General features: G+C 41.3%; 1 long non-coding RNA gene across 1 annotated transcript in view; it reads right to left on the minus strand.

Annotated features, from left to right (window-relative positions):
* LOC135445023 (uncharacterized) overlaps positions 1-16,203 on the minus strand; it is a 36,562-nt gene extending 20,359 nt beyond the window's left edge. The window contains exon 1 of the long non-coding RNA XR_010439428.1: positions 16,070-16,203. This is a non-coding gene — a long non-coding RNA (uncharacterized LOC135445023). The remainder of the gene's footprint in view (positions 1-16,069) is intronic.
* Positions 16,204-16,561: the final 358 nt, after the last annotated feature.

Raw genomic sequence — 16,561 nt, forward strand, 5'->3', positions numbered from 1 at the left:
AATGGGGAAAAAAAAAATCCCTAAGTTTTCCGGGCAATTTTTGCATCCCTCCTCAAATGTATATTTCAAACACTGAGTCCTCTCACAGCTTTTGAAAAAATGAGGTAGCTCTTGTTAGTGGTGGGGAAACTATCAGCACCACAGTAGTGCTGAATTTCTAAATGCATTACTGAGAGTGTTTCCTGCTGGTACTCTGGTGGTAATTACAACACACATCTTAAAATCTGTCTGCACCCTCTGTGCCACTGTAACTGCATCCCTGACTCCCACATCCCATCCATTAACAGAAATGAAATATTTTACAAAAAATGAGACTTAAATTTGGATCAGTATTGTGAAAGACCCAGGTGGCCTTGATCACATTCCCCAAACTTCAGGGCACTGTCACTAACATCCAGGGCAACACAGCACAGAGCCTGCAGCCAAGTGTTTGTATGTTAACGCATTTAGGGAGATTTTGGGTTGCTTTTTTTCTTGTTGTTTTTGGTGTTTTTTCACAAAGATGAGATCAAACACAATATTTATGAGTGTGAGATTCCCTCAGGACCCTCAGGCTCCTTCCACTGTTATATTTCAGTACAGCAGGATACTGACTTGGATAACAGCTGTACCCATTGGACATTTCTTCCACCCACACTCTGCATCCCAAGTCACCCTATAGACTGGAGGTGTAACTGTTTGGTTATCTTGGAGAAATTTAGGAGAATTACTGTAGGAAAGAAACAAAACAAAATACCAACCAATATACCAATGAATAAAACATCCATGCATCATCCATTATGGCAAACAAAAGCCAACCACTCTCCCTCTAACAGAAATAGGATACCTTGATGCTAAAACTATTGAAACCCCTCAGAATGTAAGTCAGATTAAAATTACTTCAAATGTAAGTATTAATTCACAAAAATACAAAGTATATAGAGACCATTACGAAGCATGTGTGTATTTTTTCTAGGAAAAAAGTCTCTTATGATGTCAGCTTTTCAGGTCACTGGACATTCTCTGACTTCCAGCAGAAGCTGCAGTTCACTATTAATGCTTTACCTCTGAGTCACAGTCACAGAAGACTCTTGGTCAGGGAAATTAGGCTGGGTTTGCACTTCTAAGAGGGAGCTGCCTTGAGGATTCATTGAGTTTCTGAGTTTCAGTCTCATTTCTCCATCCTTCTTCATAGAATAATTTGACATTTCTTATCAGACTATTAACTACTCTCACCTCTTTGGAAACATCCCTATGTCTGACAGGCTGGATGCAGCCCTCTTTTGTGCTTGGCTGAGCCAATTGTTAATTCCCTGAGCAGTAAAACATTCCTTCTGTCCAAGGAGGCACTGCCTACCTCTAAACATGGAGCTCTTCAAGGCATTAAAAATGCATAATGCATGTCAGCTGCTTATTATGCTTTATACAAAAATGTATTAAAATACAGATAGACACAATTACACATGGCACAGTCACACCAGCTATGCAGCTGAAATTGGATTACAAATAATCAGCCACAGTGGAGTAGATGGGATCCTAATGGGTTTGGAGCTTGAGTGGCCACAGCTGTGTGATGCCATGCAGGAGGCTGAGCAGGAGGTTGGAAAGTGATGTGCAGCAGCTGCAAGCCAGGATCTGGCCAAGCCAGCCAGGATGAATGTCACAGACATCTTTTATGAAAAATCCTTTCCTTGGGATTTTTCCTCCTGAGAAGTTGACAGGCCTCAGGAACAAAATGTAAACATTGATTATCTGCTGCTGTGGAATGCAACAGGTGCATCTGTGATTGGCCCATGCTGGGTGTTTGTAATTAATGGCCAATCACAGCCCAGCTGGCTCACACAGAGAGCAGAGCCACAAACCTTTCTTATCATTCTTGGCTATTCTATTCTTAGCTAGCCTTCTGAGGAAATACTTTCTTCTATTCTTTTAGTATAGTTTTAATATAATATAAATAATAAAATAATAAATCAAGCCCCCTGAAACATGGAGTCAGATCCTCATCTCTTCCCTCAACCTGAGACCCCTGTGAACACAGTCACAGATGAGCATTTCTGTCCCCTGGCTGCTGGTTCAACCTGGAACAGAGGGGCTGGGGCCTTGACTGGCAAGAGTGTGTCACATACAAGGGCTCTTGAACAGAAATCTTACAGTAAAAATTGTTACCGGCTCTCCAGGCCTGTCCCACTTAGTAAATACACCTCAGATTCTGTCACTAAATTATAAAATTATGTCTCTACATCTGTTTTATCCTGCATTTCACCACAACATGCCAAGTCCCATAAGCCTCTCATACCAGAACAGAGCACGGCTCCTTTCTACATAACCTTCCTGAGAAATGGCATTTCAGAATCCAAGAATACACTTCCTACCCACTGATTAACTTAGGGTCAGCTACATTTCTGCAACCTTAGGCTTGAACGGCAGCAAAGTGCACTAGAGTGCTCACTGACAGACTTCAAGTGCATTCCTGTGAAGCCTGAAAATCACATGGCATAGCAACACACTTGGCTTACAAGGATTGCTGGAGGAGTTGAATTCCAAGGATTTACTGCTTTTTGACCCTCCAAGAGTTTAGCACAGGGTCTAAGCACTGTCAAATAGGGTTTGCCAGTGCTGCTACTGCACTCAGGCATCTGGAGAACATTCCCCAGATGGGTTCCCAAGGACGCAGCAGCTGTAGCCTTCATTTTTCCTTGGGACACAGGATCAGCCACACGAGTTTCTCCCATGGAATAGGTGTTAGGTATTAATCTCCTCTCTGTGTGAAAAAAGTGTTGGAAGTGGTTCCCTCCATTGTTCCCACCAGAACCACTGTCAATGGATGAGAAGAAAGATAAATAAGTGTGGTACTTTTCCCACCTATATGTGCATCACTAGAGGATGTCCTTTTCTCTAGCAAGGATCAGGCCCTCCAAAAGCCAGTCAGAAATTTGAGGGCAGTACAGCCCTATTGCTGCTGTATCCACAAACTGGCCAGAAGCAAAGAACTGAAATTATTATTTTTTTGCTGCAGACTTCTTCAATACAAGCTTATTGATTGCATTGCTGGTTTCTGGAGAAACAGATATGAAGTTAATTAAGATCAAGGGTTAGAGTTGATAAACATTGATGTTTTCAATGCAGTTCATGTATCATGCACATTCAAATTAGTTTCCCCAACAAAATATCTATTGTGGAGAAATGGTAACGTCTGAATTGTTTAAGAGAATGTTAAGAAGAGCTTAAAGCTGCTAAATATGTTTTCTGTTTATCCTGCTGAAAATGTTTTCCTTTGATAAATAAATAAAAACAACTTTTAAAATTTGCAGATTTTGGATTTAATCACCAGAAGATCTTTCTGATCAAAAGCAATCCTCATTACAACCTGCTTGCCAGTGTTCACTTTTATTAATTAATTTTCCCAAGGAATGTGTTTGCACAGCTGCCAGAACATTTGTCCAGGTAAAAGGAGCCCTTTCTTTGCCTCAGATGTTGTTATTCCTGTCAATTCACTCTATTACATGTAAGGAGTGCCCTCAGAAATTCCTCATGGGGTGGTATGCACATGCCAAACTTTTGGGCCATTTCAGCTCTCAGCAGGAGCCAGATGTGTCCTCACTTTTTACAAGCAGTACCATGAAGAGATAGCTGCCAAATCCAGGTTATTTTAACAAGCTGCCTGCATTTTGACGAAGCTGTCCCAAAGCCACTATTAAAAGAGCTGGTGGTTCTGAATTTTCCTGGTGGTTTCATATCCAAACACCAGTGGATTTAACCACTTGTATTCTTAATGCCTCATGTTTAGAAAGATGAGCTTTCTTTAGAATTCCAACAAAAAGCAGAGGGGGAAAAGGACTCCCTGACCTGCCCACTGTGTGCTGGCTACAGCTTAATCATCCTGTCAGCTCACAGCGTGCCCTGTTTTCTGAAGTGCAACAGGAAAAGAAAACAGAAAATCCTGGATATGGCAGTACATCACCCTTGAATCCTGCTTTCCCATTTCAGATTCACAGGGAAGGTCCTCTCCAAATGAGCTTGCAATCAACACAATTAATTCAATCACTGTGGTGTTTCCATGACCCTTCAAAATGGCACCAAAGGCACAGGCAGACACTGCTTTGTACCAGGCTGAGGAGGAGATGCTGAGCTAGATCTGAATTCAGTGTCTCACTGCATTTCCCCAGCAGGGCTTTGGAAATGGGGCAGCCTCAGCTGAACCTCCCAAAGGGCTGCAGGAGCACATGTGCCACTGGGAAGGGATGCTGGTGTATCCAGGCCCTTTCTGTCCCCTGTGCCACCTCCCAGCTCCCCCTGTGCCACTGCTCAGCTGATGCTCTGAGCCAGGAGGATGAACTGGCACCAAAGGCACAGGCAGCCACTTCCACCTGGCTTTGGAACAGAGGTTCAGCTTCAGGAATGTCTAACACAGGAAGGATGTGGAAAAGAGAAAGTGTTAATCCATCCTCTGTGTGTCTAACTACTGCTTGTTTACATTATGGGCAGCACTCAGTGCCAGATTTGCATCTACCAATCCTGCTAACAAATTAACTATGACACAGCAGTTGCTCCTGACTTCCCCTGAAATGTTTTTACCTCCTTTTTTTTTTTTGCCAAATAAGATTTCCCAGATGCTGATGTGCCACACAACTGTTCTGAACAGGGGAGGCACACAGTGAAAGCTGTGACTTACCCAGCAGAGACTCCAGAGGGAATGCAGGTAGCCAGAATGTAATTATTTAAGCTGGAATTTAGCCAGGACAACAGGGTTAAATTCTCTATTTGTTTGGATTAATTTAATTTCTAAATATATTGTCCCACCAGTTGCTGTAGAAATAACCTTTTTGTATTAGCCAGCAGGTTAAATAGTACTTTTATTGCAGCACTTACTGGTTTCCATGCAGTCTATTCTGCTTTTTATTGGAATTCCAAGCCTTTTGCATGATCCCTGTCAGCCTTGGAGCTGCATCTCTTAAGGATAGGTAAAAAAAGATAGAACTGACTCTGCCCAATTCTTAAGGGAAACCCCCATCCCACTCTGCCCATGCATGGTTTGGTGCAAAATGCCACAAAGACTGTGTAGACTCCACCCAAAGTAGCCTCACATGTTCCCCACAAGGTTTTCCATCCTGCACTCATCTTACATTCTCTCTCCAGATTGTTTGGAAACTAGAGCAGAACAGAGAGAAGGGCCTAGAGATTGAAGGAAAACAAACAAACAAACAACAAACAAAAAAACCCCCCACAAAACAAAACAAAAAATCACCCAAACAAACAAATCCCAAAAAAACCCCCCAAACACCACCAACAAAACAAAACAGGGAAAACTGAGAAAAAAATAAAAGTAAAAGAAAGGGGGGGAACATGGAAAAGGAAAAGAGAGTGGGAGTATTGGAAAAGAATGGGGGGGGGGAACATGGAAAAGAATGAGGGGGGTAATGAAAAAGAATGGGGTGGGGGGAATGGAAATAGAGCACCAGTTTCTTCTGTCCCCTTCCTTTTGGCTCCTTGACCTGTCCCCCATTTGGACCAAGAACAGAGCACACAGGACTAACTGGGAGATATTGAAGGGCCCAGAGCTGAAGAAACACCACTCAGGGGTGTCTGTGCTGTCAGGACAGCACAGCAAATGCACAAAAGGCTCCCCCTGCTCTAACATTAAATATGAGTGCAGCCAGGTAAGTAAAACCTTATTGAAAGCCATTCTCTTCTTGCTTTCTTATTTCCCCCTCACTGATCAGCTGTCTGGAAGGGCTTTGCTCACCTCCCTGGAGATAAGGACCTTAATACCCCTCATTAGTGCTTGTGACTCATTGAATGAAGCCAAGACAATCCTGTGGAAGGGTTTTGATAGAGTAAAACCTGTCACATCTAGGGATGCATTTTCAGGGTACTAAAGAAAATGCCAAACTTTTCTTTTTTTCTTCAATGTCTCCACCATCACATATTTTAAGGAGGAGACATATTGTCAGAAAAAAAGAGAAAATAATCCACACAATTTGCTGATGGAAATTCAGGAGAGTTTAAAAAATATTTTGAAGCTCTTTCACATTCCTATTTCCTGCAAGAGCAGGTGTGTAATTACCAGCTATGGAGAGCTCAGAGGGAATCATAGAAAACCATTAAAACTGACTAAAAATAACTCTTTTATACATAAAGATGTCAGAAATGTGAAGCTTTAAGTCCTTCAAGGGCTTGAAGGAAATGCTGTCTCACTGAGAAGCTTGATTCCAGCCTGGAAAACACATGCTTTTGGTTTTGAGGAATCCTATGGCTTCCCAGCTGAGAGTTTATCTTCAGCTGCAGAAGCAGCAGAAGTCCCAGGGTACAGGGCTGATCCCTGTGCAACCCTGGCATAGGTGGGTGAGATGCACTGCAAGCAGCTCCTCCTGTGCTGGAGAAAAGCCACAATGGGACAGAAAATCTGTAAGAATTTCAGATTTCAGGAAGGTGCTGAAATAATGGGCTTAGTGCAATAGAAGAAGGCTCAAAAATCATAACTGGGCAGGAAAGATAAGCACCATCCAATGAAGAGTTTCTCTAGACTCCCTAACACAAAGATCTTGAGATTTACAGAAACAGAACCAGAGGACACTTGAGAATCATCTCTTTGCATCATATTGTAAAATCCTTTTCATGAATTTCTATTGTCCCTTAAAACCAGGTAATTTTGGGGAAATAGACCTGCAGAAAAAGCTCACTTCTCTGAAAATCACAAAGTTCTAACTTGTATCCTAAAATCACTCATGGTGGCAAAATCCAGATACATTTCCTTACAAATATGAGCAAGGCTGAACTCCCTTCCTTTGAATGACCCTTCCCAAGTGTCTCGTACAGACAGTGTGCATGCAGAATAGCCGTTCCCTCACATTTCCCAAATAAGTGGTGCAATTCCTGACTGTTTTGCCTAAATAACACTTCTCTTACTGTACTTTCCTCGTCATGCTGCTGGAAAAATTTGATAAATAGATTGGACAGTCACCTTCTCATACCTTCAGCACTGGAACTAAAGCTTGAATTGAAAACAAACTATAGGCCCCATAGCAGCAGCATTTAAAAAAACAAACCCAACAAACCTTTAGCAACTTTATTTTCCCTCCCAGATTGACCCAGATACAGTTGTGGTGTCACTGTTTAGGAGCTGGCCACAGTGACCTGCTACCTGAGATGCTTCCCTTTTATCATAATACCAGAAAGAAAGAAGATGAGAATGGCTTGGGCAACAGGTGTCTGTATTCTTTTGATGGCAGCATCTTTTGTTCCTTGTTCCAACATTGTTTCTTTTTCAGTCTTCTTTTCAATGACAGGTCTAAGGGCATTCTCAAATAGAATTTTGACCCAAAAAGCATTTAAACACTTTTTGGTAACCTTTCAGCTGTCAGTCACAGTATGTGGGGCATCATCACTTCAAACTTTATAGTTTGTTTGCTATAGAAAAGCTCAAGTTGACTACAGAAGGATTATTTTATATCAAGTACTTTCACTATTTTATAGCCATTTTCTACCAGAACTAAAAAGTCTTTATTACATGAAGTGAATTTAAAATGTTCAATAGCATTAAATTTCAGGTCAATATAGAATTGAAAAATTGAAGTACAGTATGATCTGAAGAGAATACTTTCAGAGGGAGGATTGTGTGACATTTCAGAAAGCAGAGCTATTTTCTAAAGCTTGAACTGAAAACAAACAAACAAAAACCACACTCTAAGCTACAGGGAAAAAAAAAAAAATTAAGATATTATGACACATTTTACAAGATAAAGCTTTCTTTTCAACAAAGCCTGTCTAATGAAACATCAAGGAGTGTTGATAGCAGTCTTACTTCATCAGGGATAAATCCCTACAACCATGGAAACCTCCTCCCTTGCTTACAGTTCCAGAGCACCATTTCCAGAGAAAGGGAAAGCGCCTCTCACATGGGGGACCTTCCACATGCCCCCCATGAGTCTCCCAAGGCTCCAACTTGATTGATATCAACATTATCATGGTATTTTGTCTCTATCAGATTCCTCTAATGGCAGTTTGGCACTGTCTGGTAAGGAATTTTTTCTTATATGTCTTTTTTCATGTCTTTCATGACCCCAAGGTGAATAACCTATGCTGCCGTTACAAATATTTCTCACCTCAAAAATTACAAAACAGCTGATGAAACTAACATTATTTTAGTAACTACATGGTATTTTTGGGCAAATAAGTGTCACCAACACATTCAATGATGATCCAGAAGCATGTTCTGCCCATCTCACCATTAATACATCCCCTACACTGTGCTTGGTGGATGAATATCTGGAGTGCAGCTAGGAAAAGCCTAACAAGAGGAAGCAAGCACAAATCCAAAGGTTTATCATCCTGAGTTTCTGTGTATTTGCAGGCCAGCTCTGTAGCTAAGCTGCATGTGGTTTGTATTTAATTTCCTCAGGGATTCAAGCAGTAATTAAAATAAATTATAATTAATGGCTGGCCAAGCTCGGAAATCTTCATGCACCTTAACAAAAACTGAAAATAGCTGGTAATGTTGAAACAAACAAGGTAATATGCTTATTCATCAAGACCAGGAGCCAGAAACAAAAAATAATAAAATAAAATTTAGAAACCCCATGACGCCAGCTGGGGGCTATGTACAAATCACGAATGGGACGGGGCTGCTGTGGAACGTGCTTTGAGATGTTTTATTTTCTAGCATCAGTCTCATTACATAGTTATGACAATGGGAAGATGCCAGCAGCTCACATCCAAGGCAGCAGACCAAAAACTTAATGTTACAACTTACTTTAAAAGTTTTTTGACCAATCACACAAAGCCAAAGCACATTGACAGTAGTTCTATCCAAGCACTATAAGCACACATTCCTTTGGTTAAAACAATGCTTGCTTATTTCGAATACAATACCTGCTTGTAAGCCTTCAAACACAATGCACAGAGCTCCATTATTAAGCTTAGAACTTCCCTATATCTTGCTAGATAAATAGGGAGTTATTCTAGACAAGCATTAATACACAGACAACTGTTTTATTTGTCCTTGCTTTTCTGCAGTTTAAATAATTTTTCTGCTGACCTATCTCATGGCTGCTGCTTAGCTCTAATCACATTCTGCTGCCTCTGGGGCCTGCCTTTTGCAGCTTTCCCAAAACCCTCTGATTTTGTGAATTCCCACACCTCACTCTTAAAAGCTTTTGATATGAGGTACCTTGAGGTCTGCTAGGGATAAGATCATGCAAGGTTTATAAGAAGTTAATTTTCCTGAGCTGCAGGTCCTTGGTGCCCTCTGCCCACAGTCCTTATGAAAGAGGTGGGATATTTCTCCTTCAGCAGCATTTGGTGGCTCTCTGCAGGTGAGTATTTAAGAGTGCTCAGCCTTTACAGCTCTGGAGTGGGGTGAGGTTCTCTGTCTGGATTTAATATGGGTTTAACTTTTGACAGCTTTCCACCAGTCTTGGGCTGTTTTCCCCTCATCTCCCAAGACCACCAGGCTTTCCAACCACAGCTCCCTCTCCCCAGTGAGCTTCCCACATCCCCAGGTGTGCCAGGAGCACGAGCCACACGTGGCCAGGCCACTCCCTGGGACAGAAAATAGAAAATGGCATGGTGGGAGCTCTGGGTGTTTGGTCCTTTAAATCCTGCTCCTTTCCTGAAACCAGAGCTGTATTTCCTTACGGGCTTTTCTCAATTTGTTCATAGTAAGGCCCTTAAGCTTTAGATTAAGCACTTAAGCCTATAATAAAAGGGACACAAAGAAAACAGTAAACTGTTAATTTAGATAATAGTGAGAAAGAAAACCCTGCAGATTGCATGCAATTCTAATTCCTCCCCCTCACGTCCAAAGCTAAGCCTCTGTAGGTTTCTACATTCAAGAGCCCTCAATGAAATGCAAACACTACGGACCACGGACCCCCTGCTGCAGCACATAAATCCTGAAAAGGGGTAGAAAACAGCACATGAGGAGGGCAAGCTTATTTTTAATTCTCCACCATGCAAAAACCTAACAGGATATCCCAGAGCTCTCAACACCAATGACTTGTGTGACATAATTGCAGACCACAAAGCAACAACGTAAAACAAAGCCAGGAGTAAGTCCATTTGCCACCAGATTTCCACAAAGATTTTGCAGAACCATGCAGGCAACATGGCAAGCTGGCTGACTCTAGGATCAAAAGCTTTTCAGCAACAGGAACATTCCAGGAAATTTGCCTTAGAAGACCTGCATCAAAAATTCCAGTGGAGCTAGGCTGCAGCAGCACTGTGAGTGGGATACTGAAGTGGCATCTGAGGTTTCCTGCTTCATGCCTGCTTCTAGCATTTCTGAAGAACTATCACAACAAGTGTGTCCCTGCTGTTACATCCACCCATACCCAAGTCCCTGCCTCTGGAAAGAGCCAGTCAGCAGCACTTCAAACCTGCCCACCCTTTAGGTCACCAACCCAAACCTGCTCTCTGGACACTGCTGGTGCCTTGCTGGAGTCACCAGGAAACAACCTTGTCATGGACATATTTTATGAAAAATCCTTTCATTAGTATTTTTTCTCTTGAGAAGCTGAGAGGCCTCAGGAACAAAATGTAAACATTGATTATCTGCTGCTGTGGAATGCAACAGGTGCATCTGTGATTGGTCTCGTGTGGTTGATTCTAATTAATGGCCAATCACAGCCCAGCTGGCTCAGACTCTGGTCAGTCACAAGATTTTACTATCTTTCCATTCTTTTCTATTCCTTGCTAGCCTTCTCATTAAATCCTTTCTTCTATTCTTTGGTGTAGTTATAACATATAATTATTTTTAATAAGATATATAGCATAAAATAATAAGTCAGCCTTCTGAAACGTGGAGTAAAGATTCTTGTCTCTTCCCTTGTCCTGGGACCCCTGCAAACACCACCACACAACCTCCTCACTTTGGTGCAGATCACAAGATACACTGTGACCAAAAACATGGTTACACACACTGGGGATGGATCTGTTCATTTTGGGAACAGCCCCCTGGACCATTCAGTATGGAAGCTTTGGCTGTGCCATGAAGTTCCTCAAAGCTGATGAAGGTGTGCACGACTCGTTTGTACAGGTCCTGCAGGAACACTCCAGGATGCCATCCATCCAAGTGTTTGCTGCACAACGTCTTCCAGGAAGGCAAATTTCCTCCCACAGCTCACCCAGCACCACCCCTGCTGCCTCACTTATCCCATTCCCATTGGACTTGCAGCACATGGCAATTTAATAAACCACTCATTTTAATTGGACTTGCCCAAGTGGCAATTTAATAAAGGTGTCACATTTAATAAACCAGGCCCTCCACATGGTGCAAAGTAGAACAGAGAGTCACTACTGTCTCACAGCATTGAGTTTCCCTGATTCTCATTCTTTGTGAAGGGATGGCCCTGAATTTTTTAGTGTATTCCATTGTAATTTGACAGTTGCATTAAATCCTTTTGCTCTCACTTAGAGAGAAGCAAAATGCACACAATTTGCCTTCGCTGCAGCACTGATGATTTGGCATAGGTATAGCATGGCCTTGTGTCTCTACATTAAGAAGTATTAATCTCTTCTTGCTGTCATCTTATGGAAGTCTTTCTTATGTCTCTGTTAATTTTTAGCTCTCCAGACACCTCTGTTTCTGCTGCATGCGTCAGATAAGGAAAGAAAAAGACACGGTGATAATCTCTGTTTATATACTGAACAGAAAAGCTGTATCCAGCAGAAGGAAAAAAGCTCAGAGGGAGGAACTACTGAAACATCACCTACTTAAAGCAATGCCACACACAGCCAGTGAAGGCTTAGAAAATAATGAGATTTGTAGCAACGACTCCAACTGGGTATTATACACTAAAGAGAGAGATGTTACAACATCCTGTCCAAGAAAGAGATTTAGAGAGTATTTCAGAAAGGCTCCTGAAGCATTCAGCCTGATATGCAGCTACATTAACAAAGGAGGCAAATAGGAGGCTAGAACACCTTGCTAGAGGCACACAATGTACATCAAAAGGCTGATGGTTAAATTGCTAAACAAAGCACTCCACATAGGCCAAAAACAGGGGCTTTTTCCCATACTTGAACTAAGTTATAGATAGCAATAATTACCTGCAAGTTACTACCTTTTTTTCCTTTCTATTACGCTACTCTTCCCCATAATGACACCCATCCAGTGAACACACCATTCATAGCAAATCCTGCCTGAATTCACAGTGATTTCCAGCCAGCAGTGCTGGACAGTGTTGGGTTTATTCCTAAGCTGTTCATTGGATGAAACTACAGCATGAATGAAGCAGGGGCCTTTTTCTTCTCCCTTTTGAATTTCTCAATTAAGCAGGTCGCTGATGCACCTTAAGTTAATAAGCACAAACATTTCCAGATTAGGATGTAGCTGAATCTCCTCTTCTGTGCTCCTGCAAGCAGCCATGGCTTGCTTCTCTCCAAAAATACCTTGGAAACCAGCACAGTTTGTTCCTCTGCTGAGAAAGAAATATGTATTCCTTTGCTCAAGAGAGCAGTAAAAAAAATAAAGGGGTGGATGAAAACAAACACCTCAAATTGAACTGAATATAAAGCAAAGTGAGACGGTGAGGATCACTTTTAAATGTTGCCAGCATTTGAGAAAATGAAGTCCATTTGAAGGAAGAATTTTCCTCTCAGTTATGTTGCTCTAGATCAAAAGCCACTGTGACAGATTGCTGTGTATGGGACAGATGTAATTGGAAACAACATGCAGCCTAAGTATTTCCAACTCTGAATGTTAACAGGGCAAAAAAAAAAAAAAAAAAAAAAAAAAGGCCTAAAACAATAATCAGGAGCTATTTCTAAAAGAAATAATCCTGTTTAAAACAAAAACATCTGAATTCCTTTTTGCCTTCTCACTTCTGAGACTTGAGGCACTACATCATATTTTCACAGCTTTCTCCACTGGTGAAAGCTGGAAAAGCAAACATGTACACATATAAGCACATATATTCATATATTCAGAAAAATAATTTTGAAATCACCTGACTCCAGGAGCTGAAAACACAAGAGAAACACCAATGCTGAAGGACTTTAAATAAAAGCACAAATTTCCATTACAGCAGTTAACTTTTTCTAATAGACTTTGCTGAATATCTTGCTTTAAATAAGTATATGAATATTGCAATACTTCTTCAACGCTCACACTTCTGGGTTTTAGTATAGGACAAAAGCAAAAATTGTCAGTGGTGCCTTAAGCAGATCTGGTTTTAGTTTCTTACACTTACTCTCCACCTTACTTGTGTATTACACAATAATAACAGAAACAAGAAGGAAAAATGCAGAAAAGAAGGAAGAATACAAAAAACAACAAATACAAAAAAAAAGTGTGAGTAAAATTCCATTGTGAAATGTGCACATTAGGCTCATATGACATTAAAGGACATTTGTTATCCTATTTTTCATGGGAAGATTTTACTAAATTACCTGGAATATTAAAAACTGTGTGATAAATATTTTTCTAAGCAAGGAAATAAAAAGGAGCTTGAACAAACAGCTGCCTTTTGAGGACTTAAAATTTCCTTTTAACACCTTTGCTTGACATCCCCCAAGGAGGCATTTTGCCCACTCTGTTCCTTACACACTTTTACACCTGCCTAAATAGCTCATCTTTCCCTTTTGTATCTCTAAAAGCTGATGAGTCACCAGCTGGCAGAACAGCCATTTGGTAGATTTATGAAGCATGCTCAAAAATTTTGTGACAACTAAAAAAAAAAATGAAAAATATTAAATAGATATTTTTATTGTAACTTAACAGGGTCATGAAGGATTCCTTGACAGTAAGTCCACATAGTGGCCTACAACTAAGACAGAAAAAAATCCATGTTGCTGATATCAGGGAGAATGCTCAAAGCTTTGCAAAACAGCAAAATATTAGGATGAATTTTAATTCCAGAAGAAAAATATCTATATTGTTGCAGAGAAAGGATGAGATTATTTATAAATGCAGCAATATCCCTCCTAAGTGTAAATTGAATAGGTATATTTAGCTTTCTGCAGAGATTCATGAAATTAGATTCAAATAGAAGAAAAGCAGCATGTGAGTGCTGTTATTTCCAATGATAAATGAACAGTGAAACAAGCACATTTTTATTACACCTCATCCAGCACGCTGATGAACAAACCACTCAGCTGTCCTGGGAGGGAAAAAAACCACTAAAAAACCCCTTTCCTTTGTTTTATGATTTATCTTCATGGCTCTAAGAGCCAGCATCTGTCCTGTAAGGTGAGGAGTGAAGAGGAGCTTGATTTCTCTCCCCTCGGGGCTCTGCAGGCTCCATTGTGATTGCCTTTGCAAAGGAGCCTGCTCACTCTGCCCTGGGCGCTGGAAGGCAGCTCCTGCACCAAGCTGTGCCAGCTGGAATGGGTTTAAAATGCTGCCTTCACCCTCACTCCTCACCCCTGCCTGAATGGCAGAGCAAGCTCCAAACCCAGCTAGCAGCAGAGGTGCCAGCAGAGCAGCTGACAGGTGAATTTATCCCACTCACAAAACCCTAAAAAACAGGAGTGGTTTGGTCTTCTCCCCATCTCTGTGCTAAATTGTGCTGACAACAGACTAGTTGACAAGGCCTAAAGGAAGTTCCCATACAAAACAGCTTTCATTAAAACAAAGCTTCTAAGCAGCTGCTTGTTGCTGAAGGGAAAAACCTTAAGATAATACTGGAGTTTTATCTAAAACCATCAAAAAATAATACTGAGAATTGGAAGTTTGGATTATAGCAAAACCAAAAAAAACCAAAACAAAAACCCCAACAAACAAAATCCCAGAATGCTCCAAAACCTCTATTTGCACAGAAATGTATATTTGAAGCCACTCAAAGATATTCACTTTGTCCTCTCATGTGCTATTCACCTCTTTGCAGCACCTGTGTCTTGTGCAAATGAGACAAATTTTGATGGCAGTTTGCACTAAAGCCTAAAGCAACCCACGAGCTGTAACCAAAGGAAACTTTAGGCCCCTTCCTTGGATCCAAGGAGATAAGAAAAACTGGAGCACAAAATACTGCAACTGCCCAGAAACTGATTCATAGATGTTAAGACCAAAAGAAGCACAAAGTCTGACCTGCATAACACTTAAAGCATGGAGACTTTACCTGTGTCTTTGCCTCAAGCTCTGCTTAAGCTGAAATATTTCCTTTAAAAAGATGCTCACTTTTGGTACAAATATTTCAAATGACAGAATATCTGGGAATACCCAGCTCAGAAATTGCTCTGTGGCATGTGTTCTTACAAATGGGAATCTAATTTGTGCAGAAACACATTATTTCCTTCATTGCTTTGCTCTCTTTGCAAACTACTCTACTTTATGCTTTGTTCTGTCCTTATTAAGTATTTGCTCAAGCTCCTCAGCCAAATGCATTTTCTGTCTTCATCTAAGTGGTTAAAATGAATGTTTTTCTTCACAGATTTTGTTTTCAGACCATCTCAAAATCATTTCAATTTCCCTGCTTCCCTCAGATTTCCTAGAGGAGATTCTTGCTGGAATAAAAGCATGCCACAAAACCAACCCAACCCTGTTAAAATTGAACAAGTGGCCTTTGTAGCCTTTCTACACTCTGAAAAATCCTACTTCTCCCTCAAGACCAAGGTTGCAACCTCATGCTTTTAGTGTGTTCTCTAACTGCTTGACACTTTTAATTAAAGCCCCAAGCCCTAGAATCAAAGGGGAACAAAAAAATCTCAGCCTGGACCTCATGATAAGGAATAAAACTTGGCCATGTGACCCAAGCACCACAAAAATATAGCCTCAGATGTAGAATTGCTTCATGATTTTAGACAGCTGAATCACACAGGGAATGCATGGGACTGGGAGCACACCACTGCTGACTGGAGAGGAGGAATCTCCTCCTGCTGGAAATTGCCATCATCTCTAAGAACACTGAGGAGCTTCCAAACTCAGCCTTCAGCTGCCAAGCTCTGAAGTAGAAATTCCTCTTGACCTCACTTTCTAAAGAAGTAGAAATGCTAAAAGGAGAAGCTGGAGCCCCTCTCCAATTTTAATGTGAAACACATTTCAAGAGACCAGCTGAAAACCTCTCCAGTTTCAACAATCTCACTTCCAAAGAGCAAGACTCAAACAGAGAAAACTCTGTAGACAGCATGAACTCAAAATGGAATGCCTGGCCCTTACCTTCCTCAGAGCACCCCACCAGCTACAGGAGGTGGACATTATTCCCAAAGAACAAAAGCAGGAACATGCTCCTCAGAAAAGGACTCTGGACCAGGCTGGGAGTCACAGACACATTTGAAACCAGTCAGGGGTTCCAGCTCAGGACTCTGCAGATTACAAACTCCTATCAGCTGCAGCTCACAGCTGAACTTGTTAAAGCACTGTGCTCAGTGGGAAAAGGATTTTGGCTCTAAACCTCATCGGGTGAACAGGTAACTCTTCGCACTAGGTCTGTGCCCAGCTTGGCACACACTGCAACTCCCAAAGTTGTCACCTGCTATCCCCAGCAAAGGGAGGTACAATTAAATTCACTGGAGATTTTCCATTCAGAGCCACCTGAAATAATTTAAACAGCAGCAAACAATTGAAAGCAGCCAAACAAACCTTTCCTCTGTGCCTCTACTTCACTTGCACAAAGAAGCAAATTCTTCTTGCTGGTAGAAGCACAAAGCT

Source organism: Zonotrichia leucophrys, chromosome 3 (genome assembly GCF_028769735.1).
Source record: "Zonotrichia leucophrys gambelii isolate GWCS_2022_RI chromosome 3, RI_Zleu_2.0, whole genome shotgun sequence".
Taxonomy (NCBI): Eukaryota; Metazoa; Chordata; class Aves; order Passeriformes; family Passerellidae; genus Zonotrichia; species Zonotrichia leucophrys.